Source organism: Triturus cristatus, chromosome 5_2 (genome assembly GCF_964204655.1).
Source record: "Triturus cristatus chromosome 5_2, aTriCri1.1, whole genome shotgun sequence".
In the NCBI taxonomy this organism is placed as follows: domain Eukaryota; kingdom Metazoa; phylum Chordata; class Amphibia; order Caudata; family Salamandridae; genus Triturus; species Triturus cristatus.
The window spans coordinates 644,021,070-644,040,817 of NC_140588.1; the positions used below are offsets into that span (position 1 = coordinate 644,021,070).

The 19,748-nt window shown below is 48.7% G+C and overlaps 1 long non-coding RNA gene across 1 annotated transcript; it reads right to left on the reverse strand.

Annotated features, from left to right (window-relative positions):
- Positions 1 to 824: 824 nt before the first annotated feature.
- On the reverse strand, positions 825 to 15,589 carry LOC146829111 (uncharacterized). Its single transcript, XR_014962193.1, has 2 exons — positions 14,843 to 15,589; positions 825 to 1,125 (listed from the first exon to the last, which is right to left on the reverse strand). It is a non-coding gene; the product is annotated as an uncharacterized LOC146829111 (long non-coding RNA).
- Positions 15,590 to 19,748: the final 4,159 nt, after the last annotated feature.

The following is a 19,748-nucleotide window of genomic DNA, read 5'->3' on the forward strand; positions in this document are numbered from 1 at the left end:
GAGTAATTACTATTATCAGAAACAGAATTATTAGATTTCTAGTCCTAAGCAAATCCTAGAACCATCCAGTAAAAACATTTTCAAGGTTCCTATGCATTTCAGTTACCATCAATTTCAATATCAAAGTATCCAACAGTACATATCTAATAAAAACATTTTCGCTAGACTTTTCCAGTGTTTCCTTTATGAGGGCTAGAGTATCTATCATTATACCCAATACAAACATTAAAGCAGTCAGACATAATATTTACAAAAATGATTCTGGATCCAGGGGACCAGGAGGACCATGAGAATTAGGACGAAGAGCTGCAAAGGGTTGCTCCTCCTCAAAAATGGGGCGATCAATGGGGTACATTTTCAACAAAAAGAAAAAGAAGTCCTTGGGAAATTAAAGCCGCTGTACAACCAACCAGAGGGGAGTCTTCTCCCTGTGTCCGTTTGAGCCTAACAGGCAGGCTCTTGTTGTTCCCACGGTGGAGCTGCACAACTCGCAAGTCAGGAATCATGGCCTAGTTTCAAGGGAAAAGTTTCTTCTTTCAGGATAGGGCAATCACCCACCAGGGCAAATGCGCTCAGCGATCCTGTCCAGTGTCTCAGGCAGTGCACCAGTTTTCTTCATTTCAATCTAACAGGCACCAGAGACACAGCACCTGTACCCTGAACTCAAGTCCTTCCCTAACTCCTGTATTGCTCTGCTGGCACACTGCTCTTTCGTTGGGGCCATGGATTGCATTCAGTGTGCCCAGGTATCTCCTTTACAGCCACTTTGGGACCAGGATTCAGAGGCCTGATGCTAGGATCTCTGAAGCAACCCTTGTTTCAAAGGGGGTTACCTCAAGCAAAAACCTTCTTCCCTTCCTGGTCGGTCTGTGACTCTCAGCTGGGCATCAAAAGCTTGATCCACGATTTCTCCTTTCTGATTTGTGACCCCGTCTTTCGCCCAAGATAGTAGCAGGGGTACGCTCATCACAATGCTTCCGGCCTTCTACCTTCACTGAGGTCCTGGTTGCCAGCAGTGCCTGTGCAGGTTACCTTCACTTTGACTTCAAGCTGGACTGGTGCTGACTCCTCAAGCTGGATCTGATGTACGCGCCCCTCTGGCAATGGTTGTAAAGCAGCAAATATCTATTGGTGGACAGAACAAAAGGTCTTTAGACAAGGCACAAAAATAATCTATCAACAGAGAGGATAGTCTCAGAATACTTCCTAGTCCAGGGACGCCCCATATATTAACAAGGCACCCTGGAACCACTTTCATATATGTGAGAGTAAATAAAACAACAGTCTGGACCTATTGGCAAGTATAAAAACTCTTTAGTGAACTGACAAGAGTAATACGTCACCCAATGCCAAGCAGTCAAGGAAGTCTGTGTTCATTTCTAAAGACCCTCAAGAAAAAGGAAATGTTATTGTTAGACCTGGCACCTTGGCGTGAGTTTCCCTTCCACTTTTGATGGTGTGCCTCGACTGTTTTGCTGGTGTTGTCCGCTCAGGGCACTGCGCCACGGCTAATCCGTGCCGCAGTGCAAGTGCTCCCTAAGTAAAGTGTACCTGTAATTGATGTTCATGATTGGTTTATTGGATTCACTGTCAGTCCCCAGTAAAGTGCACCCGGGGTGCCAGGGCTTGTGAATGCCAATGCTGCTGGTGGGCTTGCAGCGCTGGTTGCGCCACCCACGGAAGCAGCCTTGTAAAGTGTGTCTAGGGGCTGCCACCGCAGACCCTGTGCGCGGTCCGGGACCGTCGCGCTGACTGCGCAAGTGCCCCCACTTGCCAGTCCCTAAACCTTCCCTTACCTACATATTAGCCACCCCTCTGGTAGGCCCAAGGGCAGGGTGCATTGTAGGCATAAGGTAAGACATGCCCTGATGTGTGTGGCATGTCTTAGTAGTGAATTACAGCCCTTGTCGTTTTTCACTATTGAAGGCTACCTGCTCTCCATAGGCCAGAATGGGCTGCTGGGATCCCGCCAACGCTGTGACCCCAGTGGACTCAGAGAGCATGGTAGAGTGTCAAGTTTGGTATGCCTGAACTCAGAATAATAAAATACGTCTTGTAGTCAAGTCTATTTTAATATCCTGGGTTTGTAAATACTACTTTTAGAAAGTTAGTATTTACTGACCTGACCATCTCAGTCCGCCTCTGCTGTGTGTATGTGTTCTGCCTGGCAACAGTAAGGAGCAGGGTTGGGGAATCCCCAGAGACAGGTTGGCTGCCAGGTGGTGGGTAGAGAGATTACACCTGGACGGGTGGGAGGAGTACACCTTGACTCTTGAATAAACCTGTGCTCTGCCACCACAAAGCCGGCGCCACCCCCTGTGGGGCGGCTGATGTCTCTGCCCTGCTGCTGAAAGGAAAGAGCAGAGTCACCATAACAAAGTGCTCCAGAACTGGACTGAGCCAGGCCTAGGCCCCCTGGCGCTAAAGAACAAAAGAATTGGTGTATAAAAGTAGGAGCCTGGCTCCTAAGAAATCAGAATCCTGTTTACCACAAAGAACCTCTGCCCGACTAGAAGGAGAAGAAGACGCCGGAGGAGCTGGCCTGCTGCTTGCCTTGCTGAGAAAGGAGAGGAAGAGACTTACTGAAAAGACTTTGCTACTTTGTGCTTGAACATTCTCCAAGGGCTTGATCTGAGCTTGCCCCCTGAACTGAACCCCAGGAACAGTGGGTTCTCTGTGCTTTTGCTCGTCCTCCAATTCGAGCCGTGTGTGCATCCCGCTGGAAAGAGACTGCGCCCCTCATCGCCCCTCCTAGGGCCGTGACACTCAGAAGCTTGCCTGCCTCAAACCCGTGAGAGCCCCGCTCCGTCCAGAGCCGCTCTCTGTCCCCGGGCCAGGCCGCCTGCATCCCTGTCACCGCCTGCTACTGGAGCGCGCTGACCGCGCTTTCACCCCTCCCGCCGGAAGCCGTCCGACGACTGTGATCTACGCCGGGTCATCCAGCTGCACTGACCGTGCCCTGCGACCCCGCTTCGCTATCCCCGGACATCTCAGGCCGCGCCGCCCCCGCTGTGGAGACCCTCCTGCACCGCCGTGCCAAAGGGTCGCGGGCCGCGCCTGCCTACTTGCCCACACCTGCTGATTGAGGACCCAAGAACACTTCCCGAAGTTGAGAGTCGCACCGACCTGTGCCGACTCTCTTAATCACGAAAGAAGTCCAGTATCGGGCTCGGGGCCCGCAACGCCCTATTTCCCCGTTCGCAGGAACCGATCTCTGTGAGTACTGGAACTACAAGTAAAGAGACTACGAACTATCCATTTGGAACTACAAACAACGAACATTTGCCCGCTGTACAACCTGGTGGCATAGCGAAAACGTTATTGGTCTTGTGATAAGTCTGCTGAGATATATATACCTTATTTTTACATAAAGAATCGTATTTTCATATATATCCAAGTCTGGTGTCCGTTTCTGGGGGGATTGATGTATTTGCTGTGTGTGTGATTGTAAGTGCTTAACCAACAACGCCTGAGGAATCGCCTTGGCTGCTCACGCCACGCACCTAGAGGGTGAGCAAGGGTCATTCGCGAGGGGTTATCCTGCGCCCTGACGTGGAGGAGAGGGTTCCTGCTTGACACAAGGGCAACCTTGCGCCAACCAGAGACACCCGGCTCTAACATTGTTGGCAGCGGTTGGGATTTCGGATTTGCACTTGTAATTTGCATACAGTGAATTATTAATCACCAGATAGTGAGAGCAGACCAAATAACGCAGCCACAGGTTTTTCATTTTTGAACTTTGTTGAGACATCTGCCATTACTGCAACCATGCCTGGCTCACTCTCCGCTGGAAGAGCACTCTCTGTGATTTCCGGAATAGATGAGGTGGATTGGGAGAGACTGGAAGGCTACACGATAGAGCAATTGAAAGGCTACAGTGTAAAATTCCGAGTTCCCCATGCTGGATTCAAGAGGAGAACCCAGTACGCCAAGGCACTGAGAGCCTGGAGGGAGTCACGAGACCCACGGAATGCGGGGGACATCGTTCCCCCCGACAACCTTGAGGAACCCAGCAGAGTCCGGTCGCCAGAGGAGCTGGCAGACAGGGCAGCCGACAGGGCGCATGCAATGGAGATGGCAAAGTTGGCCGGACAAATGGAAATGGAAAAGCAGAAGTTGGCCCTGGAGGCACAACAACGCCAAATGGATCATGATATCAGATTGAAGGAGTTGGAGCTGAAGGCGAAAAGTTTGGACACCGCTCCTTCTGGTGGCAGCACTCCACCAGCGCAGGTAGAGTCCAAGGTGTACATCCCCAAAGATGTAGTAAAGGAGTATTTTAGAAAGGATGACATAGGGCAGTGGTTTAGAGCCTACGAGGTGGCCATGTCCTCACACCGGGTCCCTGAGAAAGACTGGGGAGCGGGGTTGTGGGGAAGGTTCCTTGCGGAAGGGCGGGACACACTGTTAGATTTGCCCTTGGAAGTCCAGACCTCATACCCCCATATGAAGGAAGCTTTAATGACCAGGTATGGGTTAACTCCTGAGCTATATAGACAGAGGTTCAGGGAGACCAAGAAGATCCCTGAGAGTACGTATGTGGAATATGTGACCTTTTTCTGCAGAGCGCTGGATGGTTGGGTGAAGGGTAGCAAAGTGAATGATTATCAAGGGCTGCTTGATTTAATTGCATGGGAGCACTTGTCCAGTCAATGTTTTCCTGAGCTACGCCAGCACCTGATAGATAGCAAGCTGTCCAACCCGAGGAAGCTTGCTGAGGAGGCGGACCGCTGGCTCAGCACCAGGGTCCACAAGGGTCAAGTGGGAGACTCCGCCAAAGGTGGGCAGGGTCCCCAGCAGAAGAGTGGGGGGGACAAGGGTAAACAGAAGGGGTTCCAAAAAGGCCCCCAAAGTAATTCCCAAGGGAACCAGCAGAAGGGTTCTCAGCCTCCCCCAACCCCGCAGCAGAACGGGGCCCCGACAGGTAGACCTGTTCCAAAGGGGCCCTTCAATTGTTATAGGTGTGGTGACCCGGGTCACATTGCCTCTGATCCTAAGTGTCGCCTGTTTGGTAAGACCGCACCCACTGGTGCTCCACCCCGGCAAGTAGCTAGTGTTAACTTTGGGGAGGAAGTAGCAGTCCAGGAGGGTGGGGGTCCCGGGCAGATGACCCTAGTCTCGCTAGGAGACAGTGAGATGGTCCCTGTAACCTACCTGCCCTCTAACACTAAGAAATATGGGCAAGTGGTGACCATCAACGGAAAGAAGGTTGAGGCTCTTAGAGATACAGGAGCCAGCGTGACCTCAGTGAGGCAACACCTGGTGTCTCAAGAGCAGATTGTACCCAATGCCTACTGTAGGGTTGTCAATGCTGACAACGTAGAGAGTCGTTGTCCAATGGCTCAAGTTCCCTTTGAGTGGGGGGAGGTTTCTGGTACTCTGCCAGTCGCTGTGAGAACTGACATGCCTGTGGACTGTCTGCTAGGAAACGACCTGGAGAGCTCCCCTTGGGAAAAGGTGGAGAAGACCACGCATCTGAGGATGGTGGGTCTACCCGACTGGGCGTGCGTGACCACCCGGTCCATGGCAGCTAGTAGGGGTGTTGAGAGGGTCCTGGAGCCTGAGGGAGAGGTCCAGGAACCGGCCTTAGGGAGAAGGCGCAGGAGGCGCGGGAAACCGGCCCCCGAAGTTCCCACGGCCCAGGAGGAAGTAGACCCTGAGGGGGATGCTCTGGAGCCTACCGGGGAACAGATTGCCGAACTGGGAGACTTGCCTGAGCTGACCCATTGGCAGCAAGAAGGAGGTCCCTCCAGGGAGGAATTCTGCAGGGAGCAGAAAGAATGCCCTTCTCTCGTGGGTATGCGGCAACAGGCTGCAGACCAGGCCAATGGTGTTCAGGCCAAAACACATTACGTGTACTGGGAGAGTGACCTCCTGTATTCCGAGCCTAAGGCTGCTGAACCTGGGTCAGCCCGTGTGCTGGTGGTACCCCAGAAGTTCAGAACCTTCCTACTGGGGCTGGCTCACGATGTGCCTTTAGCAGGACATTTGGGGATGGACAAGACCTATGACAGGCTTGTCACCCACTTTTACTGGCCCCAAATGCATAAGAATTCAGATTCCTACTGCAGAACCTGTCAGACTTGCCAGGCAAGTGGTAAGAGCGGAGGGAAGCACAAGGCTCCTCTGCAACCTTTCCCTGTGGTCGGTACGCCATTCCAACGAGTGGGTATTGATATTGTGGGGCCTCTGGACCCCAAGACAGCCCTGGGCAACAGGTTCATCCTGGTCTTGGTGGACCATGCCACCCGGTACCCTGAAGCCATCCCTCTGAGGACAGTGACGGCCCCCGTGGTGGGACGGGCACTGATGGGAATTTTCTCCCGAGTGGGATTCCCTCTAGAGGTGGTGAGCGACAGGGGGACCAATTTCATATCCACGTATATGAAATCCCTGTGGAAGGAGTGTGGGGTAACTTACAAGTTCACCACTCCTTACCATCCCCAAGGAAATGGGTTGGTTGAGAGATTCAACCGAACCCTCAAAGGCATGATCATGGGCCTGGACGGTCCAATGAGGCGTAAGTGGGACGTCCTCTTGCCATGCCTGCTCTTCGCTTACCGAGAGGTGCCGCAGAAGTCTCTAGGGTTCAGCCCCTTTGAGCTTCTGTATGGTCACCCGGTAAGAGGACCTCTGAGTTTGGTAAAGGAAGGCTGGGAGCAATCTCCCAGGAAACCTCCCCAGAATGTATATAGTTACATGCTGGCCTTCCGCAACCAGACTCGGCGTTTCAGGCAACTTGCTGAGGCAAATCTGGAAGCCAGCCAGGAGGAGATGAAGCGGTGGTACGACCGGAATGCCACTCTGGTAGAGCTTCAACCTGGACAAAAGGTGTGGGTCTTGGCCCCAGTGGAGCCTTGTGCACTTCAGGATAAGTGGACAGGTCCATTTGAGGTTGTGGAGCGCAAAAGTCCTATCACCTACTTGGTGGACATGCAGACTCCCAGGAACCCTTTGAGGGTCCTACATGTTAACCGCCTTAAGCCCCACTTAGAGAGGACCGAAGTGGGCATGCTGCTGGCCACTGATGATGGAATGGAAGAGGAGACCGAGCCTCTTCCTGACCTCTTAGTGGCCTCTGAGAAAGATGGGTCAGTGGATGGAGTTAACCTCTCACCCACCCTGACGCCCGAACAACAGGAAGATTGCCGCCACTTGCTGGGACAATTTTCCGACCGATTCTCCCTGGTTCCTGGTGTCACAGATTGGTGCGTCCATGATGTGGACACCGGAGACAGCTTACCTGTGAAGCACAAGGCTTACAGGGTAACTGACAGGGTCAGAGCTTGCATTAAGGAGGAGGTCTCCAAAATGCTTGCGCTAGGGGTGATTGAGTCCTCCAGCAGTCCTTGGTCCAGCCCCGTGGTCTTGGTCCCCAAAGCTGCTGCGCCGGGAGCCACACCTGAACTCCGGTTCTGTGTGGACTACAGAGGACTCAATTCAGTCACGAAGACTGACGCGCACCCCATCCCCAGAGCTGATGAGCTCATTGATCGGCTGGGGGCTGCCCGGTTCCTCAGTACGTTTGATTTAACGTCTGGGTACTGGCAGATCGCCTTGACCGATGGGGCCAAAGAGAGGTCAGCATTCTCTACACCAGATGGGCACTTCCAGTTCCGAGTCATGCCATTTGGGATGAAGAATGCCCCTGCCACCTTTCAGAGGTTGGTCAACCAGGTACTGGTTGGGCTGGATGCGTTCAGTGCCGCCTACCTGGATGACATCGCAGTGTTCAGTGCCACCTGGCCTGAACACCTGCGCCACCTCTGGGAAGTGCTGATGGCGCTGCGCCGAGCAGGCCTCACGATCAAGGCAAGCAAGTGCCAGATCGGGCAGGGTTCCGTGGTGTACTTGGGACACCAAGTGGGGAGTGGCAAGGTGGCACCCTTGCAACCCAAAATTGAGACCATCCTGGCTTGGGAACCCCCCAAGACGCAGACCGCAGTGAGGGCCTTCCTGGGGCTCACTGGGTACTACAGGAGGTTTGTCAAGGGCTATGGAACGATCGTTGCCCCCTTGACAGAGCTGACTTCCAAGAAGCAGCCCAGGAACGTGATTTGGACTGACACCTGTCAGAAAGCTTTCGACACCCTGAAGACTGCCATGTGCACGGCGCCCGTGCTCTTGGCCCCTGACTTCTCCAAGGAATTCCTAGTACAGACAGACGCTTCAGAGCATGGTGTAGGGGCTGTTCTCTCGCAGATGACTGAGGAGGGCTGGGACCAACCCGTAGCCTTCATCAGTAGGAGGTTACTTCCACGGGAAAGTAGGTGGAGTGCAATTGAGCGAGAAGCATTTGCTGTGGTCTGGGCGCTGAAGAAGCTAAGACCCTACTTGTTTGGGTCTCACTTCCGGGTTCAGACGGACCACAGGCCCCTCAGATGGTTGATGCAAATGAGGGGTGAAAACCCGAAGCTGTTGAGGTGGTCCATCTCCCTACAGGGTATGGACTTTACGGTGGAACACCGTCCTGGTACAGATCACGCCAACGCTGACGGTCTGTCCAGGTATTTCCGCCTTAGTGACGAGGAACCCCCTGGGCAAGGGTAGTTCTCCCCACATTTCAGCTGGAGGGGACACGTGTTAGACCTGGCACCTTGGCGTGAGTTTCCCTTCCACTTTTGATGGTGTGCCTCGACTGTTTTGCTGGTGTTGTCCGCTCAGGGCACTGCGCCACGGCTAATCCGTGCCGCAGTGCAAGTGCTCCCTAAGTAAAGTGTACCTGTAATTGATGTTCATGATTGGTTTATTGGATTCACTGTCAGTCCCCAGTAAAGTGCACCCGGGGTGCCAGGGCTTGTGAATGCCAATGCTGCTGGTGGGCTTGCAGCGCTGGTTGCGCCACCGACGGAAGCAGCCTTGTAAAGTGTGTCTAGGGGCTGCCACCGCAGACCCTGTGCGCGGTCCGGGACCGTCGCGCTGACTGCGCAAGTGCCCCCACTTGCCAGTCCCTAAACCTTCCCTTACCTACATATTAGCCACCCCTCTGGTAGGCCCAAGGGCAGGGTGCATTGTAGGCATAAGGTAAGACATGCCCTGATGTGTGTGGCATGTCTTAGTAGTGAATTACAGCCCTTGTCGTTTTTCACTATTGAAGGCTACCTGCTCTCCATAGGCCAGAATGGGCTGCTGGGATCCCGCCAACGCTGTGACCCCAGTGGACTCAGAGAGCATGGTAGAGTGTCAAGTTTGGTATGCCTGAACTCAGAATAATAAAATACGTCTTGTAGTCAAGTCTATTTTAATATCCTGGGTTTGTAAATACTACTTTTAGAAAGTTAGTATTTACTGACCTGACCATCTCAGTCCGCCTCTGCTGTGTGTATGTGTTCTGCCTGGCAACAGTAAGGAGCAGGGTTGGGGAATCCCCAGAGACAGGTTGGCTGCCAGGTGGTGGGTAGAGAGATTACACCTGGATGGGTGGGAGGAGTACACCTTGACTCTTGAATAAACCTGTGCTCTGCCACCACAAAGCCGGCGCCACCCCCTGTGGGGCGGCTGATGTCTCTGCCCTGCTGCTGAAAGGAAAGAGCAGAGTCACCATAACAAAGTGCTCCAGAACTGGACTGAGCCAGGCCTAGGCCCCCTGGCGCTAAAGAACAAAAGAATTGGTGTATAAAAGTAGGAGCCTGGCTCCTAAGAAATCAGAATCCTGTTTACCACAAAGAACCTCTGCCCGACTAGAAGGAGAAGAAGACGCCGGAGGAGCTGGCCTGCTGCTTGCCTTGCTGAGAAAGGAGAGGAAGAGACTTACTGAAAAGACTTTGCTACTTTGTGCTTGAACATTCTCCAAGGGCTTGATCTGAGCTTGCCCCCTGAACTGAACCCCAGGAACAGTGGGTTCTCTGTGCTTTTGCTCGTCCTCCAATTCGAGCCGTGTGTGCATCCCGCTGGAAAGAGACTGCGCCCCTCATCGCCCCTCCTAGGGCCGTGACACTCAGAAGCTTGCCTGCCTCAAACCCGTGAGAGCCCCGCTCCGTCCAGAGCCGCTCTCTGTCCCCGGGCCAGGCCGCCTGCATCCCTGTCACCGCCTGCTACTGGAGCGCGCTGACCGCGCTTTCACCCCTCCCGCCGGAAGCCGTCCGACGACTGTGATCTACGCCGGGTCATCCAGCTGCACTGACCGTGCCCTGCGACCCCGCTTCGCTATCCCCGGACATCTCAGGCCGCGCCGCCCCCGCTGTGGAGACCCTCCTGCACCGCCGTGCCAAAGGGTCGCGGGCCGCGCCTGCCTACTTGCCCACACCTGCTGATTGAGGACCCAAGAACACTTCCCGAAGTTGAGAGTCGCACCGACCTGTGCCGACTCTCTTAATCACGAAAGAAGTCCAGTATCGGGCTCGGGGCCCGCAACGCCCTATTTCCCCGTTCGCAGGAACCGATCTCTGTGAGTACTGGAACTACAAGTAAAGAGACTACGAACTATCCATTTGGAACTACAAACAACGAACATTTGCCCGCTGTACAACCTGGTGGCATAGCGAAAACGTTATTGGTCTTGTGATAAGTCTGCTGAGATATATATACCTTATTTTTACATAAAGAATCGTATTTTCATATATATCCAAGTCTGGTGTCCGTTTCTGGGGGGATTGATGTATTTGCTGTGTGTGTGATTGTAAGTGCTTAACCAACAACGCCTGAGGAATCGCCTTGGCTGCTCACGCCACGCACCTAGAGGGTGAGCAAGGGTCATTCGCGAGGGGTTATCCTGCGCCCTGACGTGGAGGAGAGGGTTCCTGCTTGACACAAGGGCAACCTTGCGCCAACCAGAGATCCCCGACTCTAACAGTTATACACGTTTTACTCCTAAACATTGCATTATTTGTTCAGGACTGCAGACACTTCTAAAATGATTTTTCTTAATTAAAGCACCTATATTGTATACTCAGGACCATGCTCTCATGTTATAGGAGCAACAGGAAAATCTAACACTGCTAATTTAACAGGGATTCGTATTACATACAGAACTAAAAAACTTCAACATAATGGGTACATGTTCTCCAGCGGAACATCTTGTGACTAACAGACTCCTGTAAAACAATATTTTCCTCAAAAATGTTTGCTAAGGATCACATAGACCTCTTCCCTGCATTCTACATTTTCACAATCCAAACTATGCAACATTAGTTCTAGTAAGGACTGTCAGTTTATTTACACAGACTAGCTAATAAAACTAGCAATGCCCTTGCAAAACTGTATGTAGCATGAGAATAACAAACAATAGTGGTGTTGTCACCTGAGAATTTTCAAACAAAAACTACCCACAGCTAGTTCCCCTTAAAGATCAAATAAGGAAACAGCAACCTAGACTACTCATCCTCTCATAATTCCATCAGAGAGGATGGGTAGTAACATAGCAAAATATATTTATTCGTTTTATTAATGCTAATAATGTTTAAAACAGTATTACTGAATAGCCAATTTAATGTCTCATGGTTATTTCACAGACAGTTTAGACAGGCTCAAAAAAAAAGTAAGAAAAAGAGAGAGAACACATAAATTTGCCTACCCTTAATTTGTAGAGGAGCTAGCCTCCACTCCCCAGTTTTGACAGTAAGAAACCTGTACCAGGTTTCATTCTGTCAACACTATCAACCCCAATTTGTAGCAACTGGGCATAAACAAACTCTGAGGAGCGAAATAGCACATTTCAGCTAGCCAAAGAACATATTCCTTTAGCAAATGTACTAGTGCAACATGAGGCCGCATGAAGTCAAACTGAATCCCATTGCTTCCTGAATTCAACCCTAAAAACATTTATACTATATATATATGGCAGAGCCATTGTCTTTTAAAGAGAGGTCACATATACTATGTTCATGGAGTGCACACAAAAACTTGCTTTTACCAAAAAAAAAAAAGGGTAAGCAAAAACCTCTTTCTTCCCCTGCCATTTCGTCTTTCAAATGTCGAAATGTCAAAGCAACGTTGTGCTGAGCCCTACAGGCTTCTAAATGTAGGACTTTGACCTATAACCTATGCAGCTGTTCCCCAGCATGCATGCAAGGTTTTCATGTGGTGCTTCCAAGTCAAAGTTACCCTAAAGACCGAAGACAGAGCAGCAAAACCCACTCTGTGTGTCTACCAGCAATTTCAGAGGTAAGCTTAATAACTTCTGCCAATTTTTGTACATTGATATGTATAAGCAGTGTGCCAAGCGTTTGTCTAGCAGTATAGATGGTCTATGCTTACATATGTGCATTTACTGGGGCGTAAGGCAGTTTAAAAACTGATCTGACTGGAGAAAACTCATTTAAATAGTGAATTTTTACCAAATTTCGACTTTGATTTTCAGGGCACTTAAAAATTAACATCCTACAATGTTTTTGCATAATAGTCATCCCCAGAATGTCCTCTACATATCCCAGAGATGTGGCATCAAAAATGTATAATGTATACCCTTATAAAAATGAGTTTTGTACGCCTGGGTAAAGTGACATTTTCACATGTAATTGACCCCCTATTGCTGTATAGCACGGCTTAAATGCAATTTGGATGCTAGGAGGTCTCAGTATCATTATTAGGCATTATAAATAGTAAAAAACGAATTTGTTTTTGCACCTATTTGAATTAACATTTTTATTTATATAATCAAAATATATTTTTTGTTAATAAATCTAATCATTTTGATGAGTCTACATATGAAAAGCGAGCTGCATCCCTTGCCTATTATATTGAAACACATTAATTCTTAGCCCTAAGCACAGAAGCTTATCTTGAAACATCTTAAGTCTGCGCCACTTTTAAATGAAGGACAGCCATTATTATTGAACATCAAAAACCACTCTTATCCTTATTTTAAAAAAAAGGCATTAAGAAAAGAAATCCCTACTGTCAATCTGCAAAAATAATTAAACTACATTTCTAACTTTGGAAACAGCAGTCTGAAATGCAGAATTTTACTCCGTGTTTTTGACTTCAACTATTCTCTGTAGCCGGAGTCCGAAATAGAAATGGTCTTGTTGACACAGCTGTTTAACACGTAAAGGTGTCGAAATTCACACGCCTTGCAAGTCAACCCTTCAAGCCAACACAAATCTGTCGTGCTGTATAATGTGAATGCCTTTGAATACCCTATACAAAAGATAAATGCTGTGACATTTTGTATCTGAATTTAGTCTATTGTAAAACACACAATTTCGTTTTTCTCTTTACACAGGTCATCTTAATTTTAACTTTCTAAAGGTAAAACTCTTATCCGATAATCCATGTTAATTTTGCGCCACAATTTCCACTGAGAAAATTAATTCTCAATTGGAAAATCGTTTTTATATAGGCATATAGCCCTTAAAATTTCAAGCAAGAGCATCATTTTACTTTTTGTGTAGGATTAATGCAACAGTTTAAAAAAAAAATAAAAACAGTTTTCTATGGAAAGTCTAACTGGTGTTTGCACAAAATAGGGCAGAGGAAGGCTCCTTGGGTTTCGTTCCTCAGCTGCCCTGTCTCATCAGAGAAGCTAAACCTCAGCGCAGAACCGGGCCACAGCGAGTGCTCCTAGCCCCCACCTTTCTCCAAGGCTGTCCTGCTGCAAGCATTACACATTTTCATGTCAGTGAAGCTTTCTAAGCAGTGATTTCACCTCCTGGTTCACTCCTCTATTTTTAGCCCCCACCTTACAAGCTGCAAGGTCAAAATCTGCCTTGCACAGCCCTGAAGCTGTCAAAGACAAAAAGCCTTCCTAATGTTATCTAAACTGCAATAATTTGCCCTATGGAAACATTTATTTTAATATACAATTTCTTTTCAAGGGTCATAAATTTAGGTTCAATTCTCAGATTAGCAGGTTCAGCTTAAATTAAAACCTACAACCCTGTGGACCCAGCACATTGGCTCACTGAACCACCAAGAACACAAAGCTGCATAGGAACAATTTGCAAATTCGAAATACCCACAATTTTTCCAAGCTAAACTTTTAACGGGTCCCTAATTACTCTTCATTAATACTTTTGTACATTAAGGGTGTCATCAAATCACAGGGGTTGCTCTTTCTCTTGCTACACCCCTCTCAATTTCCTTTTGCGACTTATTGATGGTGATGAGACCAAATTAAATTTACTCCTTAACAATTTCACTTCTCAGAATTCTTTCACATATTCACAGTCATTCAATCACACGCTTTTTCCAGTGCTAGCAACATCCAAAACACAATTTACCACACCATAACATGTAAACACACATTTAACCCACAGATCAACACTTAAGACAGAAACAAAAGACAGCCCACAGACTGTACTTAAACCAAACCATTTGTAAATACTAGTTGCAAGTCATATTCACCAGATTTGGCTGGCAGAACACCAAAAAAAAACGCTCTGCATCTCATCACTTATGAATGTTACTAAGTGCACAGACCAGGATCCTTTTATGTACATATTTAGTTCCTCGGGGTACTAGTCACCACTTACAAGTATTTTTATTCCATAATGCGCTGTACATTATAGAAGAAAGACCATACTTAATATACATATCCCTATTAGGCGTCCCCTCCGGGGGGGGGGCCAGTTGTGCTTCATCAAGTCTCATTTTGGTACCATTCCAAAGGCAACACATCTTTTGAAGTGTGCTAAAGACAGATATGCCAAAAATAGTGCAGAATATGCAATATTATAATCAAAGTAGCACTTAAGGTACCTTTAGTACGATGTGCCGTTCAAATCAATTCAGTTAGAGAAAATTCTCCTCATTACCTGCCTATGTGAATTGCAAGTCACATATGTCAAAACAAACCAAGTTGGCCAACACAAAATATACCATAACCAAAGCCACAGTAAGCGTTACTAAACTACCTTACCAATCACAGGCATCAAAACCAACAGCAAGCGCCGCAGACACTTACCAATCACTTGGTGTTCAGATTCATCCTGCCAAGTTCTAAAATCGACCAAATGGTCACTGCACGGTGAATCAACAGAAGAGATCTCAGTCGAGGACCGGTGCCACCTGGATGGTCAGATCAGAAAGAAAGGAAAAGTCGCCGTGGATGCCAAGACTCTGGTCTTATCGGGCAGTGATCACGTCCAGAGCGAGATTCCAATCCTTCGTCGCGACCAATCCTTTGGGCATCCGAGTCACCGATGAGCCCCAAGTTGAGGCGCCAATTGTAGAAAATAGGCCTCAGCTAGGCCTACCAGTGCAAGGGGTTCGCCCTTCTCTGCACAGAGTCCTCAGACTATTAGAAAGAAGTTGGCACAGAAACTGAAATAGAAAATACATAGTTTATTAAACCTCAGGAGGTGGAACCACATTCACCCAGCACCCTGTGGTGCTGAATGAAGGTAGCACCCAGAGTAGAAGAACCATGGGTCTTTTATACCCACACAGGGGCTCAGGAAAAGGACGATGCAAGCATACATGAGAAGAGTTACATACATAGATGGTCATACAGAAATGCACCGTAAATAGTATAGGAGGAGCTAGCAGTTGCTGACTCTGGTAGAAACAACCTGATAGTTACAGACTAAAAACAGATGCATGGACAGTTAGATATTCCTGCGCATGTGCAGGGTAGCAGAGTCTAAGTATAGCCAGTCCTTTAAACAGAGCACAAGGGAAGACAAAATGGCTGCCAGAAATACAAAATGGATTCCACAAAATGCACAGGATAGCCTGTAAATACCAGATGGATTCTGCTAACGCTAATTTAATCGCAGCCAATTTACGACAACTTAAGACAAAATCCTAAACTTACTACCATTTTGGTATTCACAGAAGGCACTTACTCATTTTGGTAGTCACAGAAGGCACTTACTCATTTTGGTATTCACAGAAGTTAGGAGTCCTAACTTCAGGACTCCTAAATGCCTTCTGTGAATACCGAAAGTCTTAAAATTAGGATTTTTCTCAGTTTAGTAGTAGTATAGTTAGGACTCCTAACTTTTGGACTCCTAAATGCCTTCTGTGAATACCGAAAGTCTTAAAATTAGGATTTTTCTCAATTTAGTAGTCCTAAGTTTAGGACTCCTAACTTTAGGACTCCTAAATGCCTTCTTTGAATACCGAAAGCCTTAAAATTAGGATTTTTCTCAGTTTAGTAGTAGTATAGTTAGGACTCCTAACTTTAGGACTCCTAAATGCCTTCTGTGAATACCGAAAGTCTTAAAATTAGGATTTTTCTCAATTTAGTAGTCCTAAATTTAGACTTAGGACTACTAAATTGAGAAAAATCCTAATTTTAAGACTTTCGGTATTCACAGAAGGCATTTAGGAGTCCTAAAGTTAGGAGTCCTAACTATACTACTACTAAACTGAGAAAAATCCTAATTTTAAGACTTTCGGTATTCACAGAAGGCATTTAGGAGTCCTAAAGTTAGGACTCCTAACTTCTGTGAATACCGAAATGAGTAAGTGCCTTCTGTGAATACCAAAATGAGTAAGTGCCTTCTGTGAATACCAAAATGGTAGTAAGTTTAGGATTTTGTCTTAAGTTAGTTCTGTGAATCGGGCCCCAGGATTTCACAGTCAGCCATCTTGCCATTGCTGTCACACTACCTCAGAGGGAAGCAGAGTCAAGAGGAAGGAAGTATGGGCATGCTGGGAAGGGGGGTGTAGCCAAGAGTATGATGGGAGTTGCAGTCACAGACAATGTACACCCACCCACATGGCCCAGCAAGCTCACACTGAACCATACTCGCCCCACAGGGAGTGGGAAGGGACTGACAAGATGTCTGACACTGGGCTCTGTTGTGGGGAGCACAAGGCCCTGCTGGGAACTGGGCAACAACAAACACCAGGACTTCACAGTCAGCAATCTTGCCATTGCTGTCACACCCCCTCACAGGGAAGCAGAGTCAAGAGGAAGGATGTATGGGCATGCTGGGAAGGGGGGTGTAGCCAAGAGTATGATGGGAGTTGCAGTCACAGCCAATCTACACCCACCCACATGGGCCAGCAAGTTCTAACTGAACCATACTCGCCCCACAGGGAGTGTGAAGGGACTGACAAGATGTCTGACACTGGGCTCTGTTGTGGGGAGCACAAGGCCATGCTGGGAAATGGCCAACAACAATATCAAACTCTGTCCGTGACAAGCTGGGAAAAAGCAGTGTACAGGCAGGCATCTGTTCGAAAAGTAGAAAATGTCATGTTTGTGAACCATCGATGCATGTAGAAACATAACTCACATTGTGTGTCTCTTCCAAACACAGGTGGTGCTGAGCACCCAGCACCAAATGATGAGGATTCCCAAGCCCAGACTCTGGCGGACACTGAGCTCTCTGGTCTGACTCCTCTTTGGATGACGACGACCAACCTGGCCCCTCCGGTGGGAGGCATCATGCAACACCAGCAGCATCAACATCTGCCCCCCTTTCACCCACGCCTCCAGCATCTGGAAACTGACAGGGCACCCCCGCCAACACTGACAGACCAAGGCCAATGAACACCCACAGCACAGGGACACAGGACCCCCCGGAAGCTACAGCAAACACCACCAGCAACACCACCCAAGGGGTCGCAGTATCACCTATGCGTCCCACCGCTGGTCCTGCCCGTGTGGATAGGGGTGCTGGGAGGAGTGGGAGGCAGGGGGCGCGCCTTGCAGAGGGGTCCAGACTGCATGATGACCCCCACCTGGCACGCATCATAGATACGTACCAAGATAGCACGGGAAGATTTGGCCAGGTTGTGGGGATGACACGGAGGGTTCATGTTGGGCCAATGTAGCAGATGACTGTGGACTTTACTCTGGACATTTCATCTACCAGCACTTCCAACTCAAATGTGAACTTTGGATTCCAAAACCAATGTACAGCACCCACCATCCTGTGCACTTCCCCCACACATGTTTGAAAATAAACTCACCAGTACACCATACTTGCCTCTGTTGTGATTCCAATTTGTCATGTGTCAGAGAGATGTTGATCTGCTACACAGCACAGTGCATGCCAAATACTGCAACAATGTGACCAACGTAAGGTGAGTCATGGTGATGTGACACATGTGAGGGAGAGACACCACTATGGCACCACAACACATACTCACCATGGCCATGTTACTCATCCCACACAATGATGTTGACCTGAAACACATTAGCATGCACAGACACAACACCAACCCCAGTCAGAGGTAACAAGTCCACAGGTGAGGTAAGCAGATGTCAGTCAGATGTGGGAAGACAGACAACGCACATAACAAAGCATAGCACAGGTTCATTACACATCAACAACACGTTTATTCCACATTAGTTGCACGGTAATTCTACGTTACAGTGGACCTGCTCACAAAGTTTGGGAGAATTGAAGTCGTGGGATGTGTGGTACATTAGTTGATGGGAATTCACAACTTCCACACTGGTGTTGGATTCTGGATGTTGGGGGTCAGTGTTGACCAAACAACAGGCAAGGTACCCTGGGAAGGACAGACACAAGACACAGTCAAAAGCACAGCAGAACAGGAGAGAAATGCAATACACTTGCAAAAAACATGTCGCAAGAAACCTACACAAAAACAAGTTAGCAGTACTACCCTAATGTGGAGTACACACCACATGAATGGACACATCACTGCACGCATCCAGTGAAGTGGCACACAGACACACTCAGACAGCAACAGAGCTGGCTCAACACATTACAGGCTACCTCCATACACTGACATAACAACCCTTGAAACTCACATTCAGGTGAAGAAGTTGTTGATGAACTTTGAGCGGACGTCACCCTCATCCTCATCATCACTGGCATCTTGGCCCAGGCCGGGATCCTCCACAGGTGCCGGAGGTTGGTCATCGTCATTGTCATCCTTGATGAGAGGAACCTCCTTCCGCACTGCCATGTTTTGTACCATGCAGCAGACAAGGATTATTTTGCACACCTTTTCAGGCTCATATGGGTAGGCCCCTCCGGTCTTGTCCAGGCAGCGAAAACGGCTTTTCAGGAAGCCAAATGTCCGCTCAATCACCCTCCTGCTCCAACCATGTGCCTCATTGTAGCGCCGTTCGGCTGGTGTCACAGGGTTCCTAAGGGGTGTCAGCAACCACGGCATGTTGGGGTATCCGGAGTCACCTACACACACAAAAATGAACAAATAGCTGAGTTTTGTAGGAGAGCGGAATACAACATTGACAAACACACACAATGAGAAACAGTCAGTACACACCGACAAGCCAGGCATGCTGAGCTGGCATCTGTGACATCAGCATTGCAATGCGACTACTCCTCATAATGTAGGCATTATGCGCAGAACCAGGGAACCATGCACACACATGTGTGATAGACATGTCAGCAAAGACAGACCACCAGAGCATTGATTGAGTGGTAGTGCTTCCTGTTCCGGTATGTCTGCTCATGTGCCTGTGGTGGTATCAGGGCCACATGTGTCCCATCAATAGATCTGATGACATTCGGCATCCTCCCCAGTGTATAAAAGGCATCCTTTATTTCAGGGAGTACAGCTGGGCTAGGAACCTTTATGTACAGGTCTAGGAAATGCAACATCCCCTCCAAGACATCGCGTAGCACCCGACTAAACATCGTTTGCGACATACCACCAACAGTAGCCACAGTGTACTGGAAGGTACCAGTAGCAAAGAAGTGCAGGGCTGCCATCACCTTCACCTCTGGGGTCAGTGCTGTAGGGTATGTCCGGTCAGGTAGCAGATGTGGCGCCAACTGCTCCACCAACTTCTCAATCAGTGGCCTGGTGAAGTGGTACCGTCTGATACAGTCGCATTTCTGCATGGTTGCAAGGTCTGGGAACGGTCTATGGACAGCTGGTGCCCTGCAGTACAGAGATGCACAAAGGAAGAT